This window comes from Lontra canadensis, unplaced genomic scaffold, assembly GCF_010015895.1.
Source record: "Lontra canadensis isolate GAN:19392208 unplaced genomic scaffold, GSC_riverotter_1.0 scaffold49, whole genome shotgun sequence".
NCBI lineage: Eukaryota > Metazoa > Chordata > Mammalia > Carnivora > Mustelidae > Lontra > Lontra canadensis.
The window spans coordinates 6,894,294-6,914,665 of NW_022631043.1; the positions used below are offsets into that span (position 1 = coordinate 6,894,294).

The following is a 20,372-nucleotide window of genomic DNA, read 5'->3' on the forward strand; positions in this document are numbered from 1 at the left end:
ACAATGATGCTGATGGTGATGGTGATGATATAATTATAGTGATGGTGGTGTGGTGCTTATGGTGATGATACGGTGATGATGTTGATAGAGACAGTGAGGATGATGGTGTTGGTGAGGATGGTGATGATGATGATGATGATGACAGTGATGATGATGATGATGGTGATGGTGATGGAGATAATGGTGATGATGGTGATGGTGATGGAGATAATGGTGATGATGGTGATGGTGATGGAGATGATGATGATGACGGAGATGGTGGTGGTGGTAGTGATGGTGAGGATAGCCACTTATCCCTTAGAGAGTGCTTACTATCTGCCAGGCATTCCTTAAACATTTCACATATGTTGACTTTAATTGCCTCAGCAACCTGGGAACTAGGCACTATCATTCTCCCCACCTTACAGATGACGAGACTGAGGCACACAGAAGATGCACAGCCAGGAGTGACAGGCTGGTGGTCCCCCAGCCATGGCCGCGATGGCCTTGAGGCTCACCCCATGTTAGTTACACAGGACTATGTCGCCCTCCATGCTCCCCTGCAGGCAGCAGGAGAGAGGGTGCCTGCAACCCATACTGCTTATTCTGGAAAGTAATTACTTTAATTAATTAAACTATGTTATACTTCTCAAAAATTTCTCCTTTTATGTTGTTCCCATGGAGATTTGGAGGCAGGCCATCCCGTCCTGAGCACTGAGTCCCTCCTGCTGGCTGGGGTGGCCTCTATGTAATATTAGCACCCATGGGCCTCTGGGTCATCCATTATTGACGTGCAGAGGTCAGCGAGCTCAGGTCCTCGGGCGCAGGTACGCTCAGGTGAGAGGGAGGGAAAGAAGCCCAGGTGGTCTTGACTATTCAGAAAGTTCTTTTCTTTCCTGCCTTGGCAGCACACATACTAAAACTGGAATGCTACAGAAACTTCTCTGCATCCCCACTCCCAGGGGGAAAGCATTTCACATGCCTCACAGGTGACAAGAGCCAAGACAGCAAGCGACTGAAGCTGCTACAAGCTGGGGGTTATTATTCATGCCACGGTGGAGGGGAGCATTTTCATCCATCCTTATTACTGTTTAGAAAGTCCCCCCTCCCAGCATCTAGGGGAAAAAAAGGTAAAACAATAATAACACCTCCCTAATTCTCAGATTCATATAACCTCTCCCTTCGCTAAATGCCCAGCTGATTCCTGCTGGTTAGAATGTTCTAGAATCAGACTCTTGCCCCACCTCTGTGTGATCTGGGACTCGCCACTAGCCCTGTTGCAAGTGAACCTGAAAAGTCCTCTGTCCTCTGCTGTTGGGGCAGAATGGCTTCCAGCCCCGGCGCTCTGCTGCTCACTGCTCCTGAGGCCCCACCAGGGCACTCTGTGTGAGCCTCAGTTTCCTCCCTGGTCTGACAGGAAGCTGGAACTGCCTCGGGCTGCCATGAAAGGCTGTGGGTGTAGAGTGGCTAATCCTGCCAGGCGCATGAGGGATCCCCGAATGAGCGCACCCCCCACCCCCGGTCCTGGGTCTCGGGCAGGAAGTGGTCTCAGAGATCAGGCGGTACGAGGTTTTCACTTCAGGGTTTGGAGCACAGAGCCTTGCCACTCGCTCCCCTGACTCTGACCCAGCGCTCTGAAGGTAACTATTGTTCTCTCCCCTCAGCAGGGTCAGACAGGGCTCTGCCCTCAAAAGAGCACTTCCTGTGTACATGGCTGGCACTCTCCAGGGAGATCTTCATGCCTTCTCGCTGTCGTAAGTCTGAGTATTCTTTTTTCCTATTTTTCAGATAAAGAAACGGGGTCTCAGAGAGGTTAAGGAATTCCCCCGAGGTGACACAGCTGGTAAGTGGCAAAGCTGGGATTCGAACCCTGCTCTCTGTGATTTCAGAATCTGTGCTCTTAACTGCCTGCTCTTTCTGCCGTGAACTGTTGAAATGGTTGTCCACACCACACAAGTGGGGGAGACCTGTGACCCGGGATTTGTATCTCTCGCTGTGCCTCTTGCGGTACCCAGGACACAGTAGGCTCTCCAGACATCCAGGATGTTTCGAAGGCTGTCCTTTCTAATCCCAGACGGTGGGGCAGTGTTCAGGGGATGGGACGTTCCTCTCATCTTCAGAAAGTTCTGGTTAACCGAGTGCGTTCCCTTTTTGCCACATTCAAACACATATGGCACGAGAAATGCATTCTGTGCCTGATTATAAAGCCTGTCTCGTGTTGTACAGGCAGACCATACGGATAGATTATTTTGACGGTGGACGTGTCTTTGTGATTCAGAAAGTAGGACACTTGACTTCTCGGTGGGAAGGGGGGCAGGCAGGTGGCGGAGGTGGAGTCCAACGTGGGCCTGACGCCAACTCGGGCCCCCAGCGCCCTCCTCCCACATGCCCTTGGTGGCCTGCGGGGGGCTAACCCACTCCCTCAGGTTTTTCTGCAACCTCACCGTGGCTCGGACAATCCCTGTTTTCTCCTGGTCCCACTGCTTCTCCCGCCCCCTCCCGCCCGTCACTGAGGGTGCCAATCTCCACTTCCTCGTCCTTGAAACCCACTCTGTTGTTTTCACAAGTTTTCCTAGAACCTGTTTGTGAAAACTCTTTGAGAACGAACAAGCCCCATTTAGTAACGTGACCGCAGATTAACTGCCTGATTAGGCCTCTGGAGTCTCAGAGAGCACTCTGGGTGGGGGCGGAGAGGGTGTGACTTGGCTTTGCAAACTAGCTTCCGGGGTGGTGAGACCCCACGGCCGGTCTGAGGGATCTCCCCCACCACCTCGCCGGGAAGAGCGGTTGAAGTAGCAAGTTTCTGCTTGGGGAAGACCCGAGTTTCAAGAAAATTTGAAAACCGCTCGCTAAAATAATGTCCTCGTCCTGAAGTCTGGAGAGCTGGTTCTAGGCATGGCTCTGCCACGTGACACTATGTGAATTTTTAAAAATATTTATTTTCTGTTTTATTTTGTATTATTATTTTATTTTATTGCACGCGTGCATATTTTTATTTCTTTAATTTTTTTTTTTCGCTAAGTGTGTTCCCATTGCTGGGCCTCAGTTTGTTCATCTGTACAGTAGGGATTCTTGGCTGTGGTTTCCCAGCCAGAACGGCAGTGAGGTTTTGATGATACTCACACAGATGCTCCTGTTCCTGAGTTGACAAAGAAAAGCCATCAGGGCAGGGAACTGAGAAGGGGGTGGTATTTGATAAAACAACCCCATCCTCCGTGGGTACCCTGGTCGGGACAGACCCAGAGCCACACACACACACACATGGGGGACACTGAGCCCCTCCATCCCCATGGCTGACATTCCGCCCTTCCCTGGAAGTCACTGAGAGGCTCCAGACTCTCTGGGAACCAGGCCCGTGCGCCCCACCCAGGAGAGCCACGTGTCCCCATCTACGCTGTGTGCCCCACATCCTGCCTCGGCCACAGAGGACCGACCCCCCGGGGCAGGACCCAGGCCTGCATGCCGCAGCTCTCGACAGCTGCACAGATGCACAGTGTGGTTTTATGGTATTTTTGGTTTTGTTGTTTTTTCAAAAGCCAACGGAAGTCTGTAGGCCGAGCTCGGCCTTCCCTTCCTAAGGGTGGCTGATCTGCCCAGTAGGAGACAAAGAGGCCCCCAAGACAAGGGCCCGGTTGAGAGGGCACCTGCGCTGAGCTGCACGCTGCCCTGGGCCATCCGTGGGCGGGGCTGCCTTGAGGTTCTCAGTGTCGCCATCCCATTTCCCATATGAGGACCCGGAGACCCCACAATGATCAAGGACCCCCCCGTTCCACCTCTCCCTATGCACAAACCCACAGGAACCTCTGCTTTCTGAGCTCTGAGCACTTTCACCCTACCTCTGGCTCGCACATACTGTGGGAGCCCACCGTTGTCCCCCGCATGGGGGACGCAGCAGGCAGGGTCATAGGTGACATTTCTGCCCTCCTGGTGCAGGGAGACAAAGCCAGAAAGAAGAAATTCTGTATACAATGAAGTGTCATCTTGCGATTAAGTCTGTGATGGGAAGTGCAGTTGAGCCTGGGGACAGTGACAGGTATGCTATTTTAGGGTGATCAGGGAAGGCCCCTCCAAGGAGCGTTTTTGGGCAAAACCATAAATATAGCCAGGGAGCAAACGATGTGGATTCTAGGGTAAGAACATTCTACGCAGGAGAGGACAGCGTGTGCAAAGGTCCTGGGACCAACATAGCTACCAGCCTCGATTGTCTTCTCCATCTGCCTCCCTCCATGTGTCTGCAGGGGTGAGGCAGGTGGTTGTGGCTGTATAGCGAGAAAAATCGAACAGAACTGAATGGGGCAGAAGGAAGGTGTGTATCTAATAGGAAACTACTTGTCTCGTTCCTTAATCTTTGCACTGTCCACTCTTGGGTGACATTTGAAATAGTTCCATACTTCCAATTGTTCCTCGCTTTGTATTTTTTCTCAAACCACATGTTTGAGCCAGACTCTGTTACACTACTTCAGGCTTGTTTTTCTAAGCCAGACGGGAGCCTGGATTTCAAAACAACAGACATAGAGCAAGAAATTGTGCTGGGGCTGTACCACAGACCTCAATCTGATCTCAGGAGAGGAAGTCCCACCCGGCAGAGCCTGGGGTGGGGGTGGGGCTAGGGAAAGGGCCAAGGCAGGCACAAAGGTGTCCCGGCAGGGCCATTAGTGGGCTGTGATCTTGGGCAGACTCATCCTGCCTAGGGGTTACTTCTGCTGCGATCTGTGAGGATACTGACCCCTTTCTGGCACCTGCTGGAACAGCTCATGGACCAGGTGTGCTGGAAGGATCATATTTGGAGAGTTAGGGACTCCTGGTTCTAGTCTTAGAGCCAACACAGAACTCATACACAATTTTGGGCAAGTCACATCCCCTCCCTGAGCCTTGGTTTCCCCACCTGAAAAAGGAAGCAGAGAGACATGGTCCTCCCCATGTTCCTATGTGATCCTGAAACACCACAAGCCTTTGCCTCCGAGGCAGGTGGCAGCCAGGCATTGAGATAGAGCCTTCCAGCAGCTCCCCTTTGATAATGTAGGCCTGGGGCTCTCAGCAGAGGGATGCCCAATGCCGGGGGCATGACCTTGGCAGTCCTGCCTCAGGCATTCAGTTAAGAAATTCAAGCAGCCGTCACCTCTCCTGATCTGGGCTCTGTGGCTGTGGCACCAGAAATTCATTTCCAGGAGCAGAGGAATGTCTCTCTTTGCTTGGGGCCCAGAAGGACTTATTAAGTGTTCCATTAACTGAATCTCATTCAGCTGGAAAAAGAATAATCAGAAAGCAGTTCTGCCTGGTTACTGGCCTGTGAACCCCTTGACAATTTCCCAGAAGGAATGCTCCAAAAAGCTCCCATACATAAGACAACCCAGCCCTTCCTGCTATCTCCCCGAGGAGCAGGCAGCGTGGGGGTCGACCAGCAAGCCCATCGTGAGTCAGCATCATTGGTGCATCCCTCTGTCCATCTACCCATTAAGCAGGCCCCCATGTGGGTACAGTACCAGAGACCTTGAACTAAATGAGACACAGCCTGTGCTCTCAGTGGCAGGTCAGGCCCCGCCTGACGACCTTCCTGGTTTGGTCGAACTCCAGAGAGTTCATGGCTGAGCTGACTATAAAGGTCACAAAAATGTAAATATTCAGAAACGTTCTCCTCTCTGTGTTAATCTGTCTTCTACAGTGTCCGCCCCAAATTCATTGGCTTGGCTTTCTTAAATCACATCAAATTCTCTTTTGCTCCCTTCCCTTCCAGTACATCCTCATCTCACAAGGATTTGGGGGGAAAGGAAGGGGAGGAATCCAGGGAAGCGTTCCTGGGCAGGTGACACTCGAGACACACAGTTCACCTGCTGGCGGACCTGTGGGCCAGAAAAGTCGCTCCATCAGCAAGGGCATTATCCTGATGATAAAATACAGCGTTTTGTAGCAGACAATAAATGAGCCATCTTTTGGTCCCAGAAAGACACTACCTCATGTTTCACAGTCATTTGCTGCAGGCGCAATGCTGAAGAATGATACAGATAAAGGACCGGTAGGGCCTTGCATTCTTAGCCTGCCCAGTAAGACACCTGGGAGTGCCAGAGACCCGTAGAGTAGCGCTCTTGACAATAGGGTGGTATTGAAAATGCCAGGATTTGAATCCTAGGTCTGTCACCTACTAATCGTGAGATGAGGTAAATTTGTAATTGCTCAATGTCTTTTAGCCTCAGTTTTGTTACCTGTGAAATGGGATAGTACCTACCTTTCAGATGATTATTCAAGATTATGTAAGATCGCTGTTCTAGGAACACGGTTGGGAACAGAGTCTGCGTTCAAGGAACATAGTTGTATGGAGAATCTTCTCAGCAGTTCATAAGTATATCATGTTGGAAAACAGCTGGGTGAAATGCAGAGTGTGACAAACATCACGATTCAGGGGTGCAGATGGTGCAGGGATAGTCTCTCCAAGGAGTTGACTTGGGACCCAGCATCCTAAGTGATGGCTAGTCTCCGGCCTGCCCACAGGTCCTGTGCTTGTCGTCTTGCGGAGGGCACGCAGCTGGAGAGTAGAGTGACCAAAGAAAAGGCGTGGAGAGTGGAGTCAAAGTAGGCAAGGACCAGGTCTAGAAGGATCTTGCAGGCTTGTGGCAAGAGCCTTGGATTTCATTTCTGGCATGAAGGGAACCGCTGGAGACTTTTGGGTAGTGGGAGGCATGCTTGGAGAGGACCATGGAGGGGCTGGAAAGCTATGGTCCTGACTGAGTTTATCCTGTTCCCCTCTTGCTGACTGAGAAGCTAGCCTGTTGGTGTGTCACGGATCCTGACAGGTGCCGTGAGGCTCTGGGATGTGGGCAAGGGCCGTCGTGAAGAGCGGGGTGTGGCGGAGATCTCATGCCTCTCACCCCCGGAGCCAGGGCTCTGAGTTACCCCTTCTAAATCTGGGGGAAGATGACAACTCAGTCAACACTCACAAATTCAGAGCTCTGGAAACAGGAAGGAGTGAAGGTTTTGGGGGCCAGCCCCAGGTCATGGCTGATCGGGAGGCCCTCATCTCTCTATGTCTACCTGTCAAACGGAGAAAATTTGCAGCCAGGCAGAGCGGTGAGCCTCGTAAATACCAGTTGAATCTGAAGACCGTGTGCTTATTATCTGCATTAGCCAGAATACTTCACTCGAGGCAAATTATGCTCAGAGACTGAGCTGGTCTTTGGCAATAATTTAACACAGGTTCACTGCAGGAATGATAATTTATAATAGTAATATTTCACAAGGCAGCAGTCTATAGGATAATGTCTCTTAATAAGCCATTAAAGAGATAACATGCTCCAAACCAATGATCGATTACACTGTTGTTCCAGGCAGAGTAAAGTCCAGATTTAGTTGAGGTGTACCGTTCTGTGAGCTGGGGTCTATGGAGTCAGTCCCTCCAAGTAAAAGCTGCTGGCTTGGGTCCCTCGATGCTGGGGCACGTAGCTAGCGGGCGACAGGACTGGCGTTGACAGGCAAGTGGGGCGCCACTGAAGGTTAGTGCCTCTGGCGGGGGGAAAGGCTCACCAGGGCAGGAACGTGGGCCCTTCTCCTGAGACCGCTGAGCGGTTTAACACCACTGTCAACAGGAAATGGCCTGGCCAAGGCAGGAGCAAGTGTCCCACGGTTTCCGGAGAGCAATTCAGGGCAGCAAAGAGAAGCTTCACCCAGAGCAGACACTCAGTGAGTCCTCCCAATTCTTGGTATTTAAAGTTCAAATGTCCATTATGTCATAGCCGCTACTCTATGTGTCCTTATCGCCATGTCCCCCATAACGTGGCCACCAGCCCCCGGGCTCCCAAGTGCTCGTGGAAACAGATGTTCGTGGCGATATCCTGACACATCCTGATGTAGCTTCCTCTGGAAGTAGCTCACTCTGAGATCAGAGCAGCTTTGCTGAAGTCCTAAAGAAGTGCAGTTGAAATCCTAACAAACCAACACGCAGCAAAGAGGAAGCGAGCTCAGCCCGATGGTCATTGTTCTAGGTTTTTGATTATTCCTTTTCTTGGCAGAACATAGCAATGTTTGCTATGTAGCTCTGGTACACACACACACATAGACACAGACACACACAGACAGACGACAGATAACACACACACACCCTGACAACCCACCAGTGTCTTCCCGGTGAAAGATGCTGTTGGTCACTCACTAAGGCAGGGAAGGAGAAGGTGTGAAGGGGCAGGACCCCAGAAGTCCAAAGAAAGAAGAAGAAAGCATGTGGGATGCCCTTTCTCAGGATCTGGTCCCTCATCCCACCCAGTGCTGTATATCTAGAGGGAGCAGTGGCTTATCTCGGTGTCCCTCACACACAAGCCCATGTGCTCCCTGCATCGGCCCAGGACACACAAAGACAAGGAAGTCTTCATGGGGTACCTCAGCAGACAAAATAGTCTTTCCTTTGCCATGACTTCAGCACCACCCAAATCAGCGAAACCCCCCTTTTTTTCTGCGGGCAGAGGTGGGGTCAGTCTGTACAGATGCGGTCCTGACCCCTGACCACATTACCTGCCTCCCACGTTGTGTGGATATCTTCAGACTCTGAATTTAGCACAGCTCAATCTACACACATAAGAAGATTTGCGGATTTAAATTCCTTTTGTGCGGCTCAAAATATGAAAATATATCCACTGCTTCTCATATGACCCTAATCCTGCTTAATCACGTTTCTCAGACGTGCTTCCCCAAAGCGCCCGCTCTGCACCTCGCTCACTCTTTGTGCTGCGGGCAATCTCTGTTTTCCCTTCCAGCAAGCAAGAAGTACCCGGGTAAGGAGAGGAGGACTGTCAAGCCCAAGAAGGGGGCTCTCTCCAGCTGTCAGCACTGCCTGGGTGTGGGGGACCTGGGCAGACAGATGGTCAAGTCAGCACAGGAAGGAGTGGGGAAACTGATCCCGATGGAGATGGGCTTCCCAAGGCATGAAGATGGAGACAGGGCTGGCCTCAGACTTCAGGGGGCGCATGTGCACCCCGTCCAGTCTGACTTCTTGATGCCGGTTGCATCACTACTGTGTGCTGCTCAAAAACCATCAGTAGTGGCTCCCCGATGCCTTTAGCCCAAAGCCCACGTTCCTAAAGACTTCGAGAGCCGGCCCCACCCACTCAGGGCACCCTGATTTCCCTAACTGCCAGGCGTCCCCATCACCACGACCACCACAACCCTGCATTTTACGAAGCTGCCTGCTCTACTCTACCCTCTCCACCCCACTTAGTCTCCACAAACACCTCCTCCACGGAGCCTTCCATCTTCCTTCCAAGTTGCTGGGGCTCTTAGCAAGTGTTCATGCCTTGGAGGTGCATGTGACTTGGGAGAAGACAGGTCCGTGTGTGAACTGGCATGTGCTGGATCCTGGAGCTGGCCCAGTCTGGCTTCCTTAGCTCGAGGCGAAGAGAGACGTATCACCTGGGGTGTGCAGGGCAGGACAGGTGTCCTCACAGGTGAGAGGTAAGGGCCAGGTAAGAGATGCCTAGGTGAGGGACCAGCCAGAGTAGCACTGAAGAGCAGACTTGGGAATCAGCCCAGCCCTTTCTAGCCATGTGACCCTGAGAAAGTATCCTGAGACCATGGGCCTCAGCTTTCCCATCTATGAAATGGGACTGATCGATACCACTTTCCCCATAAGACCTGCAACCGCCTCTCTCATGCCCTGGCTAGTCCCTAAGAAGTTGTGTAGCCTCTCAGAGCCCAAAGACCTCCCCCCCTGCACAGCAGAGGGACGGGTACCTGTCCCAAAGATGCTCTGGGCCCCTTTCAGGAACCCAGCACAAAAACGTGCCAGATACTGAACTGCCAGATAGTCAGACTGTGCACGGGGAAGATGGGGAGGTGGTTGAGGCTGCCAAGCCATTATCGAGATAAGGAGGAGACCCCGCCAGTGTTAGAGATGTTCTATGGGCTTTTGTCTGCCGACAGAACCATGAGGATTCTCTCTGACAGCTCGCTGCTGAAGCCGAGCAGGAATGAGAGGGCCGGCGAATGGGAGAGGCGGGTGAGTCCGTGACAGGGAGGGGCTGCACGGTGGCTGGGGGTAGCCGTGGGCTGTAGGGGCCTGGCCCTGTGGCTTGCCCACATCAGCTGCGGCTTCCTGTGGGAGGTGGCTCGGGTTATCACTGGGGAGCCTGGGACCCGGCCTGTTAGAGTGCCCCCTAGTGGGACCTGGAATGTGGGGAGCCTGGAGCCTGAAGGGAGCCCAGGGGGAGCCTCTGGCTCTGGGGCTGGCACAGGCCATTTCAGTGGGAGACCTCCTGATGGGTGATTTCCTGGGCAGCAGGGCTGGGAAGTTTCCAGAAAGATCAGCTACCCAAGGCGGGAGGGGAGCCAGGGCTCTGGGCGTCCAGCTAGCCCAAACCAGTTCTTCGTGCGAACCCTCTGAGGCTGCCAGGGCCGTTCCTCGAGGTGCAGGGCAGGACCCTGGGGCCACTGGTGCTGCCCAGCAGGACGCTGATGGTGCCCTCGGCGGGGGCCGCTGGTAGCAGCTTGTGAAAGGGGTGTTTATAAGGATGTAGATGGGCAGAGAAACCATGGGGACCGGACCATCCCTAGGGATGGAGACTGGAATGTTTTGAGCCCTAGGGCGAAGAAGGCAAGAGGATGAGATCAGAGATGTTGCGAAGACCCCGAGACAGAGCCAGTGTAGGCGGGGAGCGGCCGGAGCCCCCAGCGTCTGCCCCCTTTCTCTCCAGCCTCCCACCTGCGTTCCCGCGGGCCAGCCCCCCAGGAAGCCTGGCAGAGTGGGAGCCTGTGCAGGCCCTAAGGCCAGCCCCTGGGCACGGAGCAAGGTGGGAAAGGCGGAGGGAATACCAGATGCCCAGCTCCCCGCCTAACCCCCCAGAAGACTTGGGTGCACACATTCAGCACCCCTGACAGACAGGGCCAAGCAGGGTTGACACTGGGAGGTGCCATCTCCTCAGGCCTGACTTTGCATCCTACCAGTGTGACTTGGGCAAGCCTTGACCTCCCTGAGCCCAATCTGGAAACGTCACTGTGTCAAACCCCGCTGGGGCTGCCTGTGGCTCCCAGAATGTGGCCCCAGCTCACCTGCCAGCTCCATCTTGCATTGTTCTCTCTGGCGTTAGCTTGGCTTGGTCTTCTCTCTTTCAGTTCCTTCAGACACCTGCTGTTTCCTGCAGACCTCTTGCCCCTGAAGCTTCCCCAGCCCAGGGCTCTTGTCTTCTCTGCCTAATTACCCATCTGCCACGCAGGCCTCAGGCCATTACCACTTCCTAGGGATACGTGCTAGCTGCACCCAATGCCCACTTCTCTGTACTGCTGAAGATGGTTGTACCAGTCAGGATTCTCTGGGGAAAAAGTTCCCATAGAATACAGGTGTACGCATGTTTCAGGAACTGGCTTATGTTTTGTGGAACGGTCAACTTCAAAATCCATAAGGCAGGACAGCAGGCTGTAGACTCAGGCAGGATTTGATTTCTCTGTTACAGTTTTGAGAAAAAATTCTTTCTCCGGGAAGCCTCAGTTTTTGCCCTTACACCTTCAACTGATTAGATGAAGCCCACCCACATTTTGGCAGATCATCTCCTTCACTTAAAGTCAGCTGATTATAGGTGGCCACCAGATCTATTAAATGCCTTCACGGCCACACCTAGACTAGTGCTGGACCAAACAACAGGGCACCATGGCCTTGCTGAGTCGACCCACAGAATTGATCCATCACAGCCTTTCTCAAGTCTTCGCGTGATTCCTTAATAATCTCAGCCTCGGCCCCACTCTGTAAGGTTAGGTTTCAGGAGGGCCCAGCAGTGGACAAAGTGGCTGCTGCCTGGCTGTGCCCTGCAATGGTTGGGTGAGAGAATCACGGGGAGAGAGAGGATCTGCGGGGGGAGTAGCAGGGTGCGGATCAGAGTGACGTGTCTGTCTGGGGCACAGTAGCCTTGTGTGATGAGCACTTCTCTTCGCACAGGCTGCGCCTTCATGCTGCACCCCACCTCCTCCCCCTCAGTGGACGCACCTGCATTTTAGTTCCTCAAAGGTACGGTGACACCAGGGCAAGGTGAAATTCCCCCAACATCCATGTTGATGTCAGCTATCTTTTACTGAAGGTCAGGATCACTCTAGACACTTTCCTAGATCTATAAACCCTTAGCATTGATCCCGAAACATGTTATATGCTCAATATTCTGGGTAACACTTTTATAATGTGGGGGCTGCCTGTTGTAGTCCGTTTGGAAACTGACCATCAGCGCTAACCACATTGTATGCCATTAATTTTTTTCTCTGAACAGAGTCTGGGGTAAGCAGGGGTTGGCCTTGTTGTCCCATTGTATGGAGGACGAACTGAGGCCCAGAGATGTGGACTGGCCTAACGTCCTGAGGTGGCGCTGTGTCCCTGTAGGACCAGAGGGTTGCTACCCCAGGGAGGGGGCTGTCTCCTTCGTCCTCCATCCCCTGGGAGGCACAGGGAGGAGAGAGGCCTCAGGGTCAGCACAGCTGCTGGCTGGGTTAATTAGAGACCTGGTTTTTACTCTGGAAGGAGAGAAGCAGCCACTCCCCACTCTACAGTGTCGGGGAGCCTATCATCCCTATTCACCTCTGCGTGTCTGGGGCGCCCTCTCAGGCATCCCCTCAGTGTGGCCAGGCTCCTCTCAGGTGATGTTTTGTGCCAGCGACAGGGTCTGGTTGCAGCGCGGCTGGTCCTTCCTGGCCCAGGGGAGGAGCAAGGCATTGAGGGCATCCAGGTCTGGGCCAGGCCGTGGGGATCCGGCTGCCAGCTTTGGGGCTAACTTGGAGCCGGTGTTGCTGAGCTGGAGTGAGCCCACCGGGAGAGAACCAGACAAGCAAGGAGGGCTCGCGCTTGCCCCATTGGGACTGCCCTGTGGGGCCCCTCACCTCGCTTGAGATTCAGATGCCAGGCTCAGGGTAGGGCAGACCCCTGGACACCCCCCACTGGGGTCGGCCTCACCTGCCACCCCTCTTCACCACTTACCAGTGGAGGGTCTTGGGCGGGGAACTTGACCGCTGGGACCTCTATTCCCGCCTCCAAAAGATGGAGGTGATTCCCGGTTCCAGCACCATGATTGTTGTGGGCTCCGGGCTCTGATCCACTGTCCTGCTTAGAATAGGGTCCACCAGAGAGAACCCCTCCTTGCTGTTAAAAGATCACCTCTTGCCCTGCGGCCCCTTCAGAGGCAAGGGCGGTGTTTACCCCTCATTTATAGATGAGGGACTTGAAGCTTAGGCGGCCCAGGTTTCGCCCCTGGGGTCACACTGCCAGGGGCTCAGGGACTTCGGACTTCCCCGCAGGGCCTCACCCCTGGCAGCAGCAGCTGGACCAGCTCCCAGACCTCGCCACCTCGGCCTCTGCTGATTCTTGCTCCGTTTCAGCTTACCTGGCGGCACCTTTCGAGCTCCTTCCTGGGGAAGTGTAGAAACTGCCCAGCCAGGGGTAGCTGCGTGACCAGAGAGGTTCCATCTCTGAGAACAGGCATGCACTTGGCCTTCGGGGCCTGGTTCCCCTCTCAGCTCTAGTGCCTTATCTCTGGGTCATCAGACGAGTCACTTCCCCTCTCTGAGCTCAGCTTCCACATCTGTTAGCAAAGATGGGACAGAAATGCAGGGGTGGGCGTGTCGGCGCTCCTTGCAGGACACTGAACCCACAGCGCTAATAACACCCAAAATTCAGGGAGCATTCAGGGAGTGCCATGCACCTCTCTGTGCAACTGACCTACCTTGACTCATGTTTTTCTCAATCCAACCCTGGGAAGTAGATATCATACTTATCCCCAGGCTATGGATGAAGAAACCGAAACAGAAACTTGTAGCAAAAGGATTAGATTCCGGGGATCCGGTGCTTGCAAATTTATCGGAAAGGTGACAGGAGGGGAGTCCTTGTCCCATGGCTCCCGGCCGAGGTCCAGAGGCCAGGAAACTACAGGAAGCCAGCCCGGAGGTGAGGGAGGCAGGTGACTCTGGGTCCAGTGCTCAGACCACAAAGCAGCCTCCACCGCTGTGGGAGGGAGGATGGCCCTGCCTCCCTTTTGCCTGCCCAGCGATTACTGGCTGAATCACAGCGGTATCCAAAGCCCTACAGGCAGGGGAAGCTGGGAAATGTGGTTTCCAGACTTTCAGGCCCTGCAGTAGGGGAGAGGGCACGGAGGAGGGAAGGAAGAGTCCTCACACCCCTAGACTGTATCCAGCCTAAGGGGCCTTGCAAGCTGCAAGAAACGGGATGTCCCAGTGCCCCCCATGCAGACACGGTAGGCACTCAGAGCAACAACCTTTGCACAGAGAGCTTGGGCCACATGGACTGCAAAGACTCTGCTAGCTTCTAGCCCCTTCATTGCTTTGGGGACCCTTCCCTGCAGGTTCTCAGAGGTCATGGCCAGTAGAACGGCAGGCGGTCCCTCAACGGACGGAAGCCACTTGTGCAGCAAGTTGGGATCATCATTGTCTTAACGCCCCTTGGTGCTTTTGTGCCTGATTTCATTTGTTCTTTTAAATAACCCTGCCAGGAAGGCAAACCAGGGCTTCTGCTGGATTTTTTCCTTTCTCTCTCTCTCTCTCTCTTTTTTTAAAAAACAGATGAGGGCCTGGGCCTGGGGGAGGGCTGAGAATTGACATTTATAACCAACCCTGTGCCGAAGACTGGCTGGTCGCTTCTGTGCACGTCCTTTCAATCTACCGGGACCCTCGGGGGTGGGCACTATTCATCCCACTTCTTGAATTCAGAAACTGATATCAGAGCGACGGAGTGCCTTTCCCATGAGCCCACAGCTGGGAATGGACGGAATCAGGATTTGAACCCTGGTCTGTCTGTGCCGTTTTCTCTTCCAATAGCTGTTGACCGTGACCCGATAGCAGGTGCCTCACGGAACCGGACTAGGCAGATGCCGTATGTCCAGAGAAGAGGTCAGGGCTGGGTAGCCGTGCAGGAAAGAATGGCTCTTCTTTGACAGAAGGCTTGAGGCCCTTCCAGTCAGTTCTTATCCCACGCCACCCTGGGCCACCATGTGAAGCAGTCAGGGCACCCAAAGCCAGGACAGAGGGGGATCCTGTTTTCAAGAACTGGAAGGCTCCTGGATGCCGGATCCTCATCACTGCTCATCCGTGTGCTCAGGATGGGTTGAGCTGGGGAGTCATCCTCGCTGCGTGTCCTGAAGCTGCTGTGTGTGGACGATGAGTGAAAGCAGATGGAGCCGGGGCGGGGGAGGGGAGGTCGTGGCAGAAGAGCGCCGCTGCAGCTGCCACCCTCTGCCTGTTGATTTGCCGCCCTCCCTCCCTCCATCTGCTTGCTCAGCTGCTCTGAGGCCATTTGTTTGGCACCTGTGGGGCTTCTCTGGGCCTGCCCTCTTCTCCAGATTTTCTGAGCTCCCCCCCCCACACCCAGGACTCCAGGCCGGGCCCCGGAAAGACCCTGTGGCCTCCATGTCCAGCGGTGGCAGAGGTCTGTAGACCAGTCCTCCCTCCGGGGACCGAAAAAGTGGAATGAGCTAGAAACCCAGCTCATGAAGAGGACAGCCTCAGCAGCCAGGAGGTGAGAGGCGAAGATCCACGAAAGGAAGGAGATGAATGTGGGGAGCCTGGTACTCCAGCTCCCTCCCTGCAGGAGGCCTGTGCTGGCTCATAAAAGGCTCCAGAAGCAAGCGGAAAGCAGCAGCAGCAGCTCAGTGTTGGGCCATCTCACAAACTGGAAGTAAAACAAATTAAATTAAATTAAAAATAGAACTCAGGACCACCAGGTCAGCCTAAACCTAAGCGACCAAGAACCCGGAGCAAAGGGAACCGCAGAGAAAAGAAATACTCTGCATCCCTTCTTCCTTCCAAGCATCTGTCAGTAGTTCAGCTGCCTGGGACCAGAGCCTGAGAGACCAAGCTGCAAATAGCAGCTGAGAGACTAAAAGGCTAGACCCAGCTTTGGATAACCTCGCGGGGCAGGGGAGATCGGAGGTGAGAGCACGCAAGGAAGAGAGGCCTTGGTAGACATCCCAGATAGCCTTTGAGAAGGGCCGTAGTCTGTAAGTGGGGGTAAACCAGAAACAAGTGGGGGTAAACCGGAAATAACCAGTCGCTGTGAAAACTGAAACATGGCCCCAAGGCACCCGCTCACCACCTGGAACAAAGTCACATGTACCTGCTCCACCTGCTGACCAGGAGAAAGCACCTTCCTCTATGAATAAGGACAGCCTGCTCCGGAATCTCTGGACTTTTGGCACACAGTATGCACCATTGCCAGTCATGCCATGGGACAGAACCAAATGACCAAAGGGAGGTAAAGAGAGAAAACAGACAACAGAAATAGATCCACATGTTCCGCAGATGTCACAAGGTGCAGACAGAATCTTTGAAATAACTGCAGCGCATAATTGCAGGAAGAGGGACAAGGTGGGGAATTTTACCTGAAAAGAAAAGAGCTTATAAAAATTTTGCTCAGATGGAAATTCTAGAACTGAGCAATACAGTAACCAAAATTAACAATACCCTAATTCAAACAACAGAAGAGGATGTGAACAAGGTAGGGTCCATCTCAAGAAATTGGAAAGACTGCCCAAAGGAATGACAAGGAGACAATGAAGATGAGAGTAGGTATTAATGAATTAGAAGGTTGGCTGTGGCTACACAGAAAGATCCGGGAAGAGGTAGAAGGCTGGGTCAAAGTGCTGGCTCTGCCACCGTCTTGCTGTGTGACCTTAGACAAGTCACTTGCCTTCTCTGTGCTTCCATTTCCAATGTCAGGGAAGTAAACATGATTATCCATTTTGCCCAGTTGATGTGAAGATCATGTGGAGGACAGTTGAGGCCCCTCTGTGTTGGATGTGCTGATGTTACTAGCAGCCCTCCTGCAGGAGACTATGCAGAGAGCTAGGAGGGCATCCCAGCCTGGGGAGAATTGTGCACGTCAGCAGGTGTGAACATTCAGAAACCCATACTGTTCATTCACCTCATTCCCCAAGCATTTGAAACAGTTCATCTGTCAGTGGCTGGTCATTGCCAGCATCTCCTTGTGGCCAGGTAGGCTTATCTTTGTTAGGGACCTTCTTTAGAGAAACCTTGACTTTCTGGACTCTTGAAAGGGTGCTGATGTGTATTCAACATTGTTCCGGCGACCCCCGTAGATGGTCACAGATGCATTCTCAGTGCCCACTCCAGGACAGGTGGACCTTGGAGATAATGCTGGGTTCAGTTCCAGACCACCGCAATAAAGTGGATATTGTAACGAAGTGAGTTAGAAGAATTTCCTGGTTTCCCAGTGCCTACGAAGTTGTGTTTATATGGTAGGAATCTATTAAATGGGCAATAGCATTATATCTTTAAAAACAAAGATGGGTACCTTAATTTGAAAATACTTTATTGCTGAAAAGTGTTTACCATCCCCTGAGCTTAAAGCCTGTCATCATCACCAGTCACAGATCATCTTAACAAATACAGTAATGAAAACATCAGAAATACTGCGAGAATTACCAAATATCACATGGAGACGCCAAGTGGGCATATTGGGAAAATGCTGCTGGTAGATGTGCACGACACAGGTAGGGGTGCCACAAACCTGTCTGTAAAAAGCACCAATCTGCAGAGCAGGACAAACAGGATATGCTTGTCCTCCAGGATGTGGCTGCGAGACTTCAGCCACTCTGCTGGCGGAAGAGGGAGCCGTGTCCTTCCCTTGCTTTGTTTTGCGGAGGCATGACTGTCCTCCCCCCCCATGCACTTGGCATCTTGGTCTCAGTTCCATTTCAGGAAACCAGGGCTGGCATTCCCTCTGGTGCTGCAGGCTGCCTCAGTTACTGGAGCGCAGGGAAGTCATGAATTCCTCGTTTCTTCCCAGAGGCCAGGAAAGAGGGTGGAAGGGTGTTCTTGCTTTTCCACTGCAGCTTATTTCACGGCTTTGGAAAACACTAATGGATACCAGCTCAGAAGCCTCTGATGGCCAGTGAGATCCGAGTGCATGCTCTGGTCTCGGAGATGTGGCTCCCAGCATGTGCTGAGTGGACAGGAGGGGGGTGTCGTGGTTTCCTTGCCTCTGCAGCCCAGCCTTGCCCTCTCTCTCTACTCTCACCCCACCCCAGCATCAGCTTAGACCATGAATGCCTCCCTCGAGGAGCCAGGACGTTATCAGGAACCTGGCCCCTCATTCAGAGTTGTATTTGGTCCATGTGGTTCAACAACAGGCATTTATTTGAGTGACCTTGTCTCTGAGTCTGGCTTCAGGATTCAGAGTCCGTGAGAGTGTCTGGGGCCATGCTCATTACCGAGACAGATGCAGTAAGACTGCGTTGCTCTTCTGCTCAGACCCTTCCGTGGGTCCCTGGGTCACACAGAGCAAACTTGGTCTTGCATAATGACTTCCACAGGCCCATGTTTTCTGCCCCACCCCACACCCACCTGTTCTTCTTCTTCCCATTGATCCAGGGGTACCGGCCTCCTTTCTTCCAAAGGCATCATTCCGAAGATGCCTAGGAGGCTCCCAACGTAGAATCTTTCATGACGTGTCTCAACCACCTGTCCCAGAGGCTGACCCATCACAGGCCCCTAGAAGATAGGTAGTGAGTGAACCAGATGACTGGACAGAGTTTACCTGGTTGAAAGCCCAGAAAAGTGGACAGAATTGGTATTTCCTCATTTCTCAATTGAAGAAATGGTTCAGGGAGGGCAGGCTTACATCTCTGCTCTGAATTGTTGGCCCTTGCCTTTCCCTTCATTTGTTTCTGGATTTCTTCATGCTCTCTGGATACCAGGCGACAGGGACCCAACAATGAATGAGAGTGAGCTCCTATCCTCACGGGTCTCCCAGCCCAGGGAGGAGGCAGATGAGTGAACAGTACTGGTGGAATGGAGCCACCACACTGTGGAGGCCAGGAGAGGACACTTCTCCTGCCAGGAGAGGGCAGGCCTTTCTCCAGGAGTCAGCACCAGCTGATCCGTGAGGAATGAGAAAGAGCAGGCTGGGTGGGTTGGACTTTCCGCACTGCGGGGTCAGCCTGGGCAGGAGCAGCTGTGACCTGTGGGTCAGTCATTTTGCTTCAAGTTTTATATAAGTAGCCTGCTTTACGCAATAAAGGGGATTTATTATCTCACCTCATTAAACTGTTGAGGTGTAGGGTGGGCTGCAGGTATGGCTAGATCAGGGAGTCAGCACCACTTGACTTGGCCCTGTTCAGCAGTCACCTCTTCCACATGAGCTATTCAAATGGCCAGCACATATTATATGTTGGCTAATTGAATTTAAATAAAAACAAATTACACAGTAAAAAAAATAATAATAATAAAAATAGAAAATGGCCAGCATGATCCTGACTTTTATATGCAAAAATCAAACAGCCAGAGCAAAATAAAGTTTCTTCCCTCCCTACAAGTAAGGGGGTTTAGTGTGATTGGTTGCCTTAGGACACGCACCCATCCCAGGACCCAGAGGGCTGGGAATCTTCTGCCAGACACATTCGGTCAGAGCCCAGCATGGAAGATAAGCAGGTTAATCTCACTCCAGTGATGGAGCTGCTTCTTGCTAGAGGAGCAGGGGTGGCTGGAAGGGATGACTCTGGGCACCACTGGGTTATAAATATGAGGCAGGTTGTCTTGAACACTGAGGAACGGAGAAGTAGGAGAGTCGAAATGGCCTTGCCAACTGAACTGAAGAGTTGAGGGAGTTCTAGCACACATAAGCCTTGGATGTTTCCAAGAAGGCCTTTTGGATTTAACCCGATTTTTGAGAACCCCCCTCTTTTCTACCAAAAGGTAATCAATAACCCTTCAAATGTCACTTTCCTGGAAAAAAAGGCATCCTGCTCGTTGGCATTTATACAACAAGGATGGGGATGAACAGACCAGACAGAGACTGGGTCGGGGGAGAGGGGGACACATTCCAAGCAAAGACCAAAGTCATCACGCTCAAGTGAAGAGATGTGACCAGCACAAGGGCAGTGCATTCTGGGGGCTCGTGTTGGGGACATCTGAGGAGTCCCTATTTGCTCTCTTTGGTGGAAATGGACTCCCCCTTTATGTTTTCCAACTAAAGACCAGTAGAGAGAGAGGATGTTGCTCCCGGAGCAGACGATCCGCCCCCCCGCCCCGTTCCTGGTGCCGCCCCTCCATGCACATGGAATTAGAGGCCTGTGGAGCTGGATTTGGGTCCTGCTTCCTCCTTTCCCGGGGACCTTGGGCAGGTCATTTAATCTCATTGAATCTCAGTTTATTCTGAGGACAAAGCGGGGACCCCCTCTCTGGCTGGCAGTATACTTTGAGGACTGCTGGAGGAAGGAGACACATGCGTGGCCCGTCATGTCTGGCTTTGAGTGAATCAGCCAGGAGCACTCACTCATGTGTGCATTGAAAAAGAAGCAGCTTAGCAATTGCCCAGTACATCCCAGCAGCTCAGCCGTAGCATTTTACCTTATCTTTGTAACCACTGGTAAGTGGAGGTGTCATTTTCCCATTTTACGGAAGAGGAGGCTGAGGGC

At 52.8% G+C, this 20,372-nt stretch overlaps 1 protein-coding gene across 2 annotated transcripts in view; it reads left to right on the top strand.

The window, feature by feature from the left end:
- The first annotated feature begins 1,774 nt into the window (after nt 1-1,774).
- Nucleotides 1,775-20,372, top strand: part of ST3GAL1 (ST3 beta-galactoside alpha-2,3-sialyltransferase 1) — a 33,373-nt gene continuing 14,775 nt past the window's right edge. For both annotated transcript variants that reach the window (XM_032873488.1, XM_032873489.1), the window contains exon 1: nt 1,775-1,822. The gene's annotated coding sequence lies outside the window, so the exon portion shown is untranslated. The remainder of the gene's footprint in view (nt 1,823-20,372) is intronic.